Here is a 14,422-nt window from a genome sequence, read left to right as displayed (position 1 = left end):
TTTTGCATTGCATTCAGAGTGGCTATTCAGGACCTTCTGAAGGCACTGCCCAAGCCATGACTCACTCCACTTAGCATGGACACCTGGAAATTTCAGTTCAGATATCATCATGACAAAGTATGATTTTCCTGAGCTCTGGTGTTTGCTGTGACTCAGCCGACACAAAACCTACCGCATTTTCTTCATTTAGGTCATGACTAACACACCCAGTGAACTGAGAGAGCTATTATGTTGTTCTATCAAAGAAGTGACTTGGGTTGTTATTATAAAGGGTGCATTTGGCCTTTTACTAAATTTACTAAATTTTAGTAAACTTACATTTACCAAAACAAACAAACAAATCAAGGCCTGCATTATACTTTCACATACTTATTAAGTATTGCATATTCAGTTCCTTGGAAGTTTCCCAATTTATGGATTCTTCAGTGGCTTTACCATGAACTTACTCTCTGAAAGTTGTTTAGAACCATTATCTAAACACTTGAAAATTGCATCATTTGAATTGAGACTGTAATAAAATTTCAAATAGAATAGAAAAACATGACCTGAAAGTTTTATTCTGAAGGTGCTAAATATAAGAAATAGGTTTGTGTAACACCTCTCCTAGACTTGAACATATGTTACAATGGGGTCATATTGTTTTTATGTGTTATGCCTTGTGTTACAAGAAGTTTAAAACACCTAATTAATAGCCAAAGCTTCATTATTTTAAAAATGAACCAGTTAAATTCAAAGAACTTGTTCTTAATTTTTCATCATCCAAAATAAGAAGAGCATAAATTAATCAAGCTATTATTTATTGAGATATCTGTAACTATTGTAGATTTAAAGAAAAAATACTTCTTTCAGAAAGTGAATGATAATATTGGGTTGAATTATTTACATCAATATTATATTTTCCAACACCTACTAGAGTGTCTTACATAGCAGGTACTAAACAACTCTTTGTGGAATGAATGGGTGGGTGAATAAAAGGAGGAAAAATATGTCATTTTGAAAAGAGGGCAATGATGTGAGTCTGTTGACCTTGAGAAACAAAAAACTCCTGATAGGAGGATAATTTCTCTTTTGTTGGAACAAATACCATATTGGTGTTCTTGGACATTGGAAAGAGTTGTTCCTCCCTGTTTCTGTTATTCCAAATTTTAACCAACAGATTGATGCATTCAGGAGCACTGGGGTTGTATATATTTGGGGAGAATGAAGTAATCTGGTGTTTTTTAGTGTGGGACAAAGTGATAGGATAATTGTGAGAACTGAAGGACAGGAGTTTCAGAGAAGATGGCATGGAGGGTGGGGTCCAGAAACCATTAGGAGAAGAAAATCTGAGTGCTAGAACCTGGAGGAGGCTAGATCTACTTTGAAGCGTGGAGATCAGGATCAAGGACAATCTGGTAGATTGAAAGCCGGCACTTCCTCTTCATGATGAATATCTCCCCTATTTGAGCACTTGGTCTCCGTCAACTCATAGTAATCATTGCTTCTAAGGAAGATCTAATGAAAAGTACCCCATTAATACAGTTAATCACTGTCAAGCATCCAGCCTTCTGGCTGCAAAGTATATTTTCATTTAATTAACTAGTAGCTGATGGATGTATTTTGCTACAGTTGCCTAAAAGTGGGAGTCTTAAATGTCCTGATGATCTCATTTGTTCTGGCTAAGGCACACCTTCTACCTTCTGTGGAGTTGCAGTCTTTAGGTAATCCCCACATTCTCACTACCACTGAGATTTTAGAGTCTTGCAATATTTTTAACAAATACTCAGTTTAATTTGGCCACTCTTTCAATCTGTATCTCAAGCCTGTATCTAATCCCCAGAAAGAAACCAATAAAGAATACAATACACAGACTGCTTGCATCTAGTAATCTGACAGAAGTTAGGGAAAACTAAAAAGGTTGGGAGATTTTATATATATATATGGGGAGAATATATGTATATATATATATCGTGTGTGTGTGTGTGTGTGTGTGTGTGTGTGTATCTGCGCGCGCGTACGTGTGCATAAGCATGTACATGTATTCTATCAAGTTCAGCAAGTTTTATTCTGACAGTAAATTGTGTTTGGAGTCATGGACCTGGGTTTCATTTTTCTGTTTTCCAGCAAGCATAGCACAAAGTATATGCTCAATCATTGTTTGTTTATGTAAATAAAAGAGGCAGAGTTTTCAGGATACATAAGGCTATTGCTGCTTCTTTCACAGGGAAACCCTGCTACAACTTTCCCTACTGTGATAACTGGTGCCTGGTAGCGAGGCCTTGACATTGCTTGATGACTCTAAATTCTACAGGAAACATTTCCCCATTTTCCGGCCTCTCTGACCTCATTCCACAGAGGGTAATACTGGTAACGAGATGACCTCCCCTGTGGGAAGCTCTGGGTGGCACAGAGAGTAGATCACACCTTATTTTCTTCTATGAAGTTTCTTTCTCTTCTTTGATTCTAAACTAATTTTCTTTTGTGATTCATCTTTGTAGCAGAAAGAAGTACTTAAAAAACCTAAAGTTCAAACATCAGGATACTAAAATATGTCCTTTGTTCTACCAGGATACTAAAATATGTACTTTCTTTAGAGAATGTTAAGTAGTCTAGCTCTAATTAGGGATATTTAATTCAATGGGATGGAGCTCAAAGAGCTGTTGTCACCTCTAGGTTTCTGGAAGCAGAGTGCCCAAGCACATTAGGCTTTGTACTAAGCCACTGTCCTTGGTGTGCCATTGCCCTCTGGCCTCATCACCAGGTTGTTTCTAAAAAAACAGTGTGGTGGCGGGGGAGGTGTGTGTGTGGATTCATCTCAAAAAAAATATGAAATCCATTTTTTTAAAAAATTTCTTACATACATGACAATAGTGGAATGCATTACAATCATAATTATCCATGCACAACACCATTGAAATCCAATTTTAAAAACTATAGTATCCACATATTTTTAAGAAAATCAGAAACCTTGGTTCATCAGGTTGCCAGATGCAAATTTCCCCAGTAACCACCCTATTGAGTTTCAAATGCAGTATTCACCATGGATACTTATAATTGCAGATTTTGTACTACATGATCTACTCTGAACATGAAGGGAATGCAAGATAATGGAAAACAGACTCTCTAAATGAATATTGGATATTAATAGGAATTCCCACTCAAATTATGTTTTATTCAATTGTTGAACATCAAACTGTGTTATTAAGAGACTCGTAAGCATGTATGAGGGGAACATGGGGAAGTAGGACAAAAGTGTAACTTACCAACCAGGAGCAACTAAGAAGAAATTAAAACGCTTTGTAGTTAAATCTGGCTATTTTTAAGGCCCTTAAGTTCTGTCAGCAATTATATGACAAGTCTAATATTCTTTATTTACTTCCCAGAAAGACTAGAAGACAGGGTGATGAGATTACTTTTGCATCAGATAGCAGGCCAAGCTAGTGCAACCATCTAGCTAATTGCTGGTTTGTGGTTCCCAATACCAGAGTTTCTGTGCCCCCAAAGACTGTCACCACATGAGACTAAAACAAAAGAAAATAACAACAATGAAAAGCCTAGAGGAAAAGATCCAAGTTGATTGATTTTTATATTTCCAAAGAAGATATTGCTTGGGCTAGAATCTAGAATCTCTTAAACATCAGTCAAAAGCCTAAGAGGGAAAAACAATACTTGGAGAATTTTTGATTTGTGAATTGATTATGACCTTCCCTTGGGATACAAGGGAGATTGTTTCTAGTCCCCCCCACCCCCCGTAGACACTGATACTCAAGCCTTTTATATAAAATTGTACGTTATTTGCATGTAACCTAGACACATCCTCCTGTGTACTTTAAATCAGCTCTACGTTTCCTGTAATACTTAATACAACACAAATGCCAGGTAAGCAATTGTTGTACTGTATTGTTTATGGAATGATGACAAGGAAAAAAGGTCTGTATCAATACTTTTTAATCTGTGAGTCTGTAGGTATAGAAAACAAAGGGTCTATTGTTGTCTTATCATAGGTTAAAGGTAGCATATTTTTTAAGATATAAAAAAATTCCACATCTCAACAGATATGTGTGTATGTATTTGTATATGTGAATATATGAATGTGTATTTGGCTGTAAATATCTGTAAGTATACATAATTCCCTTTACTACATCTTATGCTGCTCTTTCCCTAGACCAAAAATTCCCATTGGTATCTGCTGTGATAAAATTGGTTTATCTTCACAGCCTCAAAAATACCCAAGTGATGTCACCTTTGCACCTCAAAGCAATTACAACTAGATGGTCTCAGGGCCCACCAGGAATCCCCTGCCTCTGAGAGGGTGGGCCTCCCAAGCCCAGATCTAGTGGAAGTTCTTTTGCAACTACTTTATTTTTCTAAACAAAGTACTTTGCATCAAAATATTATTACATCCAAATCATAAGCATATTCTGATAAAGGAAATAATGTATAACAAAATGGTAATTTTAAGCAAGAAAGCAGGAAGATTCAACCTAGAAATATCTCTAAGAGCCCCATCTGCTAGTCACTCTTTAAAACTGACACCTTGTGAACCTCCTGCTCGTTATACAGCCTCTGAGTCAGAGACACACACCATGATTTAAGAAGCCTCTGTAGGTGCTGGAAGCTTTAGTGGTACGCGGCCTTGAGCACGCACGTTCTCTGGCTCTTTGTGTCTTGGAAATGTTTTTGTTCTATGCTTCGACAATTCTGCTCACTTCTGAGGCCAATTCCCCTCTCAGCCTGTTCCTGCAGGCACTGGGTATTGTTAAGAGCTGACTCTGCCATCTCAGGTAATGTGACCTTACATGCACTGTGTGTTAATCTGTCCCTTCCTCTGATCATGCTGTTCTCAAAAACACCACAGATAGAAGAGCCAATGAAAAATCACCTCTTACCTAAGCGAGACCAGTTTAAGCCTCTACTTTCCTGCATGTGATTCAAACAACTGTGCTGAGGGCCATTGCCAAGTAGGAATGACGCATCGATATTTCCTTGCCAGCGTACCCCATGTTAAATGGACTTGCCTTGGAAATTTGCTGTGACCTTGCATGTGTGTTTGAGAAAGGTGACCCTGCTCAATGACCAGGGTGGATCCAGGTTTTAGGAAGTATCCGGGTTTAAGATAATTTGGTTTTAAGGCGTTCCCGGTTTAAGACAATAGGGGTTTTAGGGAAGTTGGAGGTTGAAGATTATTGCTGCCGGGATTAGGGTGTTCCTGCTGCTTGTTCCCGTTGAGTTCTCGTGAGATTCAAATGGGATATTGGAAAAAAAGCCTCATGGAGTAGGTGAATTGGGGGGAGGAGAACTGGGATTTCCCCAGAACATGTGTAGAGGCCGGTGTGAGTTCGGGAATAAAGATTGCTTTTTGAATCTACAAAGCTGTGTGGTGGCTCATGATTCTGTGCCAAGCCAAGACATTGGCACAACTGTCCTTAGCTCTGCACCTTGTCTCTGCCTCTTCATCTCTTTGCCAGACCTTATATGCAGGTAAGGGTTTCTATATCCCACGCTGGATTTCTGCATTCCTCCACAAAACCATCCCTAACCCTCCCCTTCCTCGCCTCTGGGTTAAGTGCCCTTCTTTTTGTTCCAATCACTCTTTGTCCTGACCACTCCTACCAAAATGGAATTGCTCATTTTAGAATCTTTCATCCCTGAAAGGCAGGTTTGACTGAGAGTAGGAACTGGGTCTTGTGTCTTGGGTGTCCCAGCTCCTAGAAAAGTTCCAGTGTATAGAGAACAGTCCATTGAATTCAACATCACGGAAGCTGGCCTCCCCAGGAATTCCAGACAATTAGCAAGATGTCTTAGCTTTCTACTAAAAGGAGAATTGCATTATTTTAAAACTGAATAAGTTAAAAATTAAGGTTTATGAAGATTCCACCCACCAAGCACACCAATAAAACAGTTCTTGCTGAAGCACAGGACAGTAGTTTCTCTATGGGTATCAATTAGCTCTAAGTTTGGGCAGAAGGGCCGGCCTGTCCTCCTTGAGAGGGTGCAAAGTGAGGCTGAGAGGAAGATGAGAGAGCCAGTCCAACCCTCCTCTTTCTTTCCAAGTGTTGTTGTGGTTTTCTGGTCTTCTATTGGGACTAGACTTTTATATGAGGCAGATTTCAAGTGGAGTACAGAAAGCAAATGGATAAAAAGGAGGGACTCAAGGGATCAGCTGTTCATCAAGAGAAGGACAATACACAAGAGTGCCATGCCATTTGTTACAGCAGCCTAGGGAAAGCCACAGGCAGCCTCTGGCATCTCTCAGAACAGAGCAGAGTGACTGGACATCATTCTTGGTTGGACAACTCTTAACTCAGCCTCCACATCTGTCTTGGCCTGTGCTTTCTGTACAGGGACAAAAACAACATCAAGAAATTCTGAGGAATCTGAGTTCTGGAAAAATTGTCCAAAGCTACAGAGTTGGGAGCTACTGAAGTGCTTTTATTTAGAAACTAAAAATCATTACTTTTCCCTAATTATGTCAGCACCTACAACTTAGGGATTTCTTTCTAGACCTCTAGTATATCATTAATTGGTCATCTAGTCTGTTAACATGAAGGTAATGGAATAAAAATACAGAGAGTACCCTTCAAGTATATTGTGGCAACAATGATAAGAATTTTTAGGGGCTGGGGTTGTGGCTCAGTGGTAGGGAGCTTGCCTAGAATGTGTGAGGCACTGGGTTCGATCCCCCAGCACCTCATAAAAATAAAATAAAGGTATTATATCCGTCTACAACTAAAACATTTTAAGAAATAAAAAAATAATTTTTAGTACTACTATGTGCCAGACTCAGAATACCTGCTTTCATGTATCTCACTTAATCCTCATGACAATCTTTCTTCCCCTGCACATCTTTATCAACCCATTTTGCAGTGAGCAGATAGTTTGAACCCTAATTCCATCTCTAAAATTTGATTTTTCTTACTTACTTCCCGAATATAGGTCTGAGATATTTCTCTCCAACTGAAAAATGGGCACAGTTGTAGAATGACTCTTCTATTACAGCCAGGCCATCAGATTGCGGTTTTATTGTATCTCACCATAGAATCTCTGTGTCAAGGAAAATCATTTTTACAGTCCTCTACAGTCTGCAAGTGTATTGAACACACATAACTTCACAGAGCCTGGCAGTCCCGTTGACTGATTAAACGATGCACGATCCATTCCATTCTAGTAATGATGAGGGTAAACTCAACGACTACTGAAAGCCTTTTCCTATGTACATATACGAATATGCCATAGTGAATCCACCGTCATGCATATCCACAAGAATGGGGTCCTAATCAGAATAAGATGTAGTCCATGGACTCTACTGTCATGTATAACTAAAAAGAACCAATAAAAAATAAATATTTTTTTTTCAAAAATATGCATTACATTCTTAATATCAAAGTCTCTGCTCTGATGGGCCTTCCAGACTAGTGAATGGATATAGAGTGTAAGGAAGGACATGTACAAGGTAGATTCCCATAGCAAAGGAATGGAGAAGGAGAGGAACAGGGGATTGGAGCTGAGATCTGAAAGCTGGGAGGATGATGCTGTGCACAATCTTTGGGACTGAGGGTAACAGTGAAGAGCAAGTTCAAAGGCTCTGAGATTGCACTAGCACAGGATCGAGCACAGGAGATTCTGGGAAGGAAAGTGCAGGAGGTCTTATTGAAATGGTGGGTAGATCTGATCCTAAAAACTTAAGAGACCTGTGATTTTATTTTATATGTAATAGGAGACCATAGTAAGACTTTAATCATGAGAACACAAGAATAAAAAATTATGCTGCCCCCAGAGATATCTTGACCATGTTTAGGTTAATGCCCAGTCCCATGAATGTCAAATCTTTCAGTTCTGCCCTAAAAAATCTGCTTTGTTCACTGGTAACAGTGAGTGCAAACATTATTAGGCCCAGCCGCCAGCCCTCTTTTCCTTTTCTCCAATGTGCCAGTGTCTTCTCAACTCAGGGCTTTTGTTTATGCATAAAAAGAAAAATGCCTGAAATACAATTCCTCTCCCTTTACCCTGGCTAACTCCTGTTGGTCTACTGGTCTCTGCTTGCGTGGATGTTCTGCAGGGAAATATTTTAGAACCTAGATTAGCCTAATTCTCCAGATTCCCTCCGGCTACAGGGTGATTTATAGAATATTGCATAATTATCTGTTCAATGTCTATCTTCCTCAATAAACTGTAAGCTCCCTGAGATGGTTATTTTTATGTGTTCACTTATTCAGCCTGTAACTTGTTTAGTTATTTAATCAAATTCCAATCTAGGTGTTGCTGTGAAACTACTTTGTACATGGGGTTAACATCTACAGTAAGTTGATCTGAAGTAAAGAAATTCTGCAGGGAAACATTCTGCTGTGCGTGAACAGCCTCCAATCAGTTGAAAGGCCTGAAAGCAAACCTGAGGTTTTCTGAGGAAGAAGAAATTTTACTTCAAGATTGCAACATGAATTCCTGCCCAAGAGTTTCCAGCCTATCAGTTCTCTTATTTTTTTAAAATTCTTTTTAAAAATTTATTTATTTATTCCAATGTGACAGCAGAATGCATTAAATTCAGAGTACACGTATAGAGACAATTTTTCATGTCTCTGGTTGTACCCAAAGTAGAGTTGAACCATTTGTGTCTTCATCTATGTACTTAGGGTAATGATGTCCATATCATTCCCTCATTTTTCCTACCCCCATGCCTCCTCCATTCCCCTCCCTCCCCTTTGTCCTATCTAAAGTTCCTCCATTCCTCCAATGCTCCCCACCCGCTTATGGATCAGCATCCACGTGTCATAGAAAACATTCGGCCTTGGGATTTGGGGGATTGGCTTACTTAGCATGATATTCTCCAATTCCATTCACTTACCTGCAAATGCCATCATTTTATTCTCTTTTAATGCTAGTAATATTCCATTGTGCATATATACCACAGTTTCTTTGTCAGTTCATCTGTTGATGGGCATCTAGGTTAGTTCCGAAATTTAGCTATTGTGAATTGTGCTTCTATAAACACTGATGTGGCTGTGTCCCTGTAGTATGCTGTTTTAAAGTCCTTTGGGTATAGATGGAGGAGTGGCATAGCTGTGTCAAATGGTGGTTCAATTCCAAGTTTTCCAAGGAATCTCCATACTGCTTTCCAGACTGGTTGAACTCACAAATCAGTGAGCCAACTCCTTGAAAGAAATCTCAATATCTTTCTGCCTCTCCGTGTATATATGTGTGTGTGTGTGTGTGTGTGTGTGTGTGTGTGTGTGTCTGTCTCTCTCTCTCTCTTCCCCATTGGTTTTATTTCCCAAAGAAGTCTGACATACTGAGAGAAGGAACCCAGGTTTCTTAACAACTGTCCTTCCAACTCTGCATAGGTCTTATATGGAATTGATATTAACACTTATTTTTAAAAAGTATTGAATGGTGTAAAGGAAAAAAATTTATAGGGTCTCTGTATAATGCAAATCTAAACTTTCATCTTAATTTAAATCAGACACTGAAGTCCTTGGCATTTGAAGTTCACTCAGGGCTCTAACTTATGTAAAATGGCCCTGTCTTGCAAAGGCATGCCAGCTCAAAGAAATGTAAGGTTTAGATGGAGCCAGGTTCTCTCAACTTCTCCTTTAATGTGAATTAGCTGTCTGTCTTTAAGATTTAATTTGATGTGCTTTCTCATGGTACAGAATTGTGTAGCACTTTCATAATCAGTGAAAAGCATATGAACATAGGTATCCATGCTCTTGAAAGGCCTTCAAGACTTATATATGCCCCAAACAATCTCATTAGCATTTGTTTATTTTACAGAAGTCAAAAATCATCCATTAGAAAAAAATTAAGCCAAAAACTTGCATAATATTGGTCCATGTCTTGTTTATCTATCATGAAAATTGATACTATTCTTCTCCAGCTGCTGCCAGAAATGGAGGAAAAGTTATTTGAACATAAATGAAAATTTTAAATTATTTAATAGGTTTTCAGTTTGACTCTGAGACAGAGCCAGAGTTTTTTGACAATACCCTGGAAGGGAAATAGCTCTAATGCAATGAATCTAGGCTTTGTGAGATGATGAATCCATGATTACTTGGACTGTCACATTCCTCTCTGAAAATCATTGAACCAAAATAAGAATTAGTATAATTTATGGTTTTGTTTTTACAAATGGGATAAGGGAGGAATTGACCAAGGAGCAATCTATCAGTCTTGATCAAGGCCTGCGGTATTTCCCTCCCTTAAATTAAAATGAAAACCATGGAGACTATTGATTCAAAATCTTCCAAATTCTATTTAATACCCAGCTCCTTTGTGGAAAGTATGATCACTTTTAGAGTTGGAATTGATTGCTTATTAGCTCTTTTAGTAAGGCTGTTTCAATTCTTACTTCCCTTCATTAGCTCCATTTGACCATCCAGGTAAATTGGATTGGTTCTACTGATTGTATCAGTCCGGCTTAGGCCTTTGGGGTCATAAACAAATATTTATTCAATATCCTTGGTGTAGCTGTCATCATGGTACATTTACAACAGGGTGTGCAGAAAAGATACACAGCCCCTTTATTAAAAAGTGTGCATTGTAATTGTATAGGTATCTCCATATTTAAAAATTAAAATCACAAAAGAATAAATGACTGCAGAGTATGAAGACCTAGATCCTACTCCTGACTTTTTCTCTGAGTAGCTGCATAGCCTTGGATAGGCCACTGTACCCCTCTGGGCCTTGTTCACTCACATCATTTCTAGAACTTCTTTTAGGTTGGCATGTGTTCTTATGGCAAGTGATATGGGGGTAATAGAGGAAGACCATGCAGCTAGTAAGATGATGTTGCATAAAAAAGTTGGCTAAGCACAATTGCATAAATGTTTATTGAGCACTTACTGTATGTAAGGTACTATGTATATTACGGAGGCAATATAAAATATGTGGTACATATACTATCTCTGTCTTCAAGGAGGTCATCAGATATGTGCTATAAGAATGCATGCTAGGCTGGGAGCCAGGATTATAGATCTGACCTCACATCTGTGTTTGCATCTTTACTTTGCTAGTAGCTGGCTATGAACAGACAACATAGTTAATTATAGTGTAAGAGAGAGTTTCCATCTTAAAGGTTATTGAAATGATTAAATGATTTAATTCATTTGATGAATAAATATGTGTTGAGTGCCTATGCTATGCAAAAGTTTGGAATAGATTCTTGATATCTAAAAGTGAACAAAATAGACAAAGATACCTACCCTTATATGGCTTTGTTTCCAGTGGAGGAAGATTTAAAATAAACAGAAGGCAGAGAAAAGAAATTGTATAATATGTGATGCTGATAAGTGACATGGAGGGGAAAAGAGAGAAGAGCAGGGAAAGGCACCTGGAAGTAGGACCTGGGAGGGGCCACATTTTAAAATATGGTAGTCTAGGTGGTCCTCCCAGAGAAGATTCTATTTGAGCAAAGGTCTGAAGTAAATATATCACCATCATATTTCTGAGAAAAAGCAATAAATCCCCCAAGGCAGGTGGTCACCTGGCATGATGAAGGAAGAATAAGAAAATTAGTGTCACGTGGGCAGAGTGGAAAACACTTTAGGAAACAAACTCGGGGTGGGAGAAAGGATCACCTTGTGTGGAACCTTGTTGGCCACTCTAGGGACTTTGGTGCTACTTGAGGGTAATGGGGTGCATTGTAGGATTCCACTAACAGTGACATAAACAGACTTAAGTTGGAAGTACTCTATTAAAAGGTAACAGAGGAAGAAGGATTCGAAGTCAACTGAAGTCATTCAGTCAAGAGAAAATGGCGGCTTGATCTGAATGGTAGCATAGAGATGATGGAAAGGGGTTTATTTCTGGTTTTATTTTAACCGGAGTCACTGCGACCATCTGGGGTTTATACCACCAGATATTTTTTTTTTATCCCAGAACTTTACTCCTGATTAAAATAAAATTTAAAAGAATAGAAATGATGTTAATATAGTGAAGTTAGCACAGTGTATTGTGCACATCAGGTACTCCATTGAGAAATTAAGGTAAGCAATGTTTAGAAATAGTTTACCAGTCTTCTTCTCTTTTCATCTTTACTTTAGATCCCAATTCCACTGTAACTCTTTGCTGGCTCCCCCTGGGTGCTGTGCTTTTCCCCTGTTTCTTTCCAATTTCTCCCCTGTTTGGGTTCTAATTTTTCATAACAATTCATAAAGCAGCTTTGGAGAGGGGGAAGAAGTGCTTCCAAGGAGGCTCCTCTTATTTTCTCTGAGAAATCAGAAAAGATCTTTCTGGGGGAAGCAATTTTGAGATGGAACTTGGCAGAACGGCAAGAACATGTGGCAAAAGCCAAGAGAACAAAGCTAACAGGAATAGGAGGGGCACTTTCATCCCACCTGATCAGAGGAGTTTATCAGGTTTTCACCTCACCTTAATTGTCATTGGTGACACGTGATCAAGAACTCCTATTGGGAGCTGAGGATATAGCTCAGTTGGTGGAGTGCTTGCCTCACATGCACAAAGCCTTAGGTTCAATCCCCAGCAAAGAAAGGAAGGAAGGAAGGAAGGAAGGAAGGAAGGAAGGAAGGAAGGAAGGAAGGAAGGACTCCTAATTGAGATTTTCATTGCATACTCTCTAGTGTGGCTAAATGAGGTCCTAGACAGTGGTGCTGACATGCTTCCATCCTGTGAATGTGCACTTAGTCCTGTTGCCTGTGAGTAGAACGAACTATTGGTGGCCCTGTTCATTGGTGTTAGTATGCGAATGTTGTGGCAGTGGCCTTAAAATGTTAAGTCTTTTCTATTACTTTATTACTGATTTTCCAGATCTTTCATTCTGCTTTGAGGCAAGATAGGTATGAGAATCAGAGGAAGGTGAGTTCAACATCTGCACATCAGAAGATGTTCAAAATCCAATACAAGAATGCTGCATAGAGCTTGCCAATATTTTTATGTAAGTACACAGCTTATCTTCTCTGTGGACATCTTTAAGATGAATGAGATGTATATCATGCATGTACACAGCCATATTCCACACAAAACTTTGTAAAATGACAGACCCAGTAAAGGCATAAGTCTTCATTGTTTTATGATGAAGCATTATAAACATTACACAGTGAAGATGAGATAATAAAATGGAAAATTATGTTTTTATTCATCAAGTATGTAAAACCAGCAAAATACAACCTTTTCTGAATCTGTTCTCACTGAAAGATTTTTATTCTTGTATGAGCAAGAGGTTTAATTTCTTTTTTTGTAAAATGGGAATCCAAAAATTTTAATAAAAGAGGCTACATTTATAGCTCACCTGCAGAAAGTCAACACATTCTTCATTGCCAGAAGGAATTTAAAACTGTGTTCAAACTGAGATCATTCAATTTTCATTCATTATTCAATATGCATGAATGTCTCTGGTATGATTGAAGTTGCAAAAATGAATTTTGGACATTGCTATCAAGATTTTTGCTATACAATCTTTTTTTCCTAATGTATTTATGTGTTAAGTCCTTTAACTCGGGGACTGGTCTGCAGGGTGCCTCTCTTTGAGTAAACCCAGTGAACTTGATTGGAGGGCAGTGACAATGGAAACTACAGAGAAAAAGTGCAGCAGATGGTTTTATCAGCATTTTCCAAGATGGATCCAGAATCAAAATGGGCTCCAAAGACAAGGCTTCCATTCCTAGGAGGAAAAACTTTGACAATAAGTCAGGGGTTTTGTTTTGTGGGAATCTGAGATCCCAAGCAATTGTGGAGACCAAGAGTGCATACTCTGTCAGGCACAGGTAGGGCATAGGCTGGCGTTGGCCCAACAGAAAATGTTGTCTGATGCAGAGGTCAAGAACAATGCTCTGAATGAGTCCTGATAGACTCCATCTCAGCCATGGACTTTTTCTGGAAATTAGGAAAAGTAAATCTGCAGGCTGGCTCAACAATGATGAAAAAGGAAGAACTAAGGAAAAATCTGGGATTTCAACAATTACTCTGTAAGTTCCAAGAATATAGAGGCTTTTACTCTCATGGTCTTTTGGGGAGAATGCAAATTGATATGACTAGTGAGGGGAATTTCACCATTTGATCAAAGATGAAAAATATATGAATTTCATCTTGAATGTTTAATTCTTGGAGATACAGATGGAATATTCAAATATTCAAATTATAACTGTAATTATAACTGTAAATAAGTGTTCAATTGAAATCTAAAAATGAAGAATTTTAGTTAAGTACTTTGTTCCCTTTGCTTTAAAAGTTCTCAACTGACCACTCTGCTCCCTTCACTCACCACCCTTCCAGTTTTTTTCATCCTTCAGGCATTAACTTTGGTGATCAATGACAAAGAAGCCTTCCTGGCTCCTTCTAGAATGGGTGATGTTCCTCTTTCATGACTTATGATTTGGATTTGAGTGTCCCCACAAAGCTCACCTGTGAGACAATGTAAAAAGGTTCTGAGGAGAAATGATTGGGTTATAAGAGTCTTAACTCAATCAGTGAATTAATCCCCTGATAGGGATCA

At 38.5% G+C, this 14,422-nt stretch overlaps 1 long non-coding RNA gene across 1 annotated transcript in view; it reads left to right on the top strand.

Annotated features, from left to right (window-relative positions):
• Positions 1-14,135, top strand: part of LOC308654316 — a 186,796-nt gene extending 172,661 nt beyond the window's left edge. Inside the window, exons 15-16 of the long non-coding RNA XR_014023216.1 lie at positions 12,739-12,865; positions 13,444-14,135. This is a non-coding gene — a long non-coding RNA (uncharacterized lncRNA). The remainder of the gene's footprint in view (positions 1-12,738; positions 12,866-13,443) is intronic.
• Positions 14,136-14,422: the final 287 nt, after the last annotated feature.

The sequence above is a fragment of the Spermophilus citellus genome (assembly GCF_964194105.1).
Source record: "Spermophilus citellus genome assembly, chromosome: 8".
Classification (NCBI taxonomy): domain Eukaryota; kingdom Metazoa; phylum Chordata; class Mammalia; order Rodentia; family Sciuridae; genus Spermophilus; species Spermophilus citellus.
This window is presented reverse-complemented; position numbering and strand designations above follow the sequence as displayed.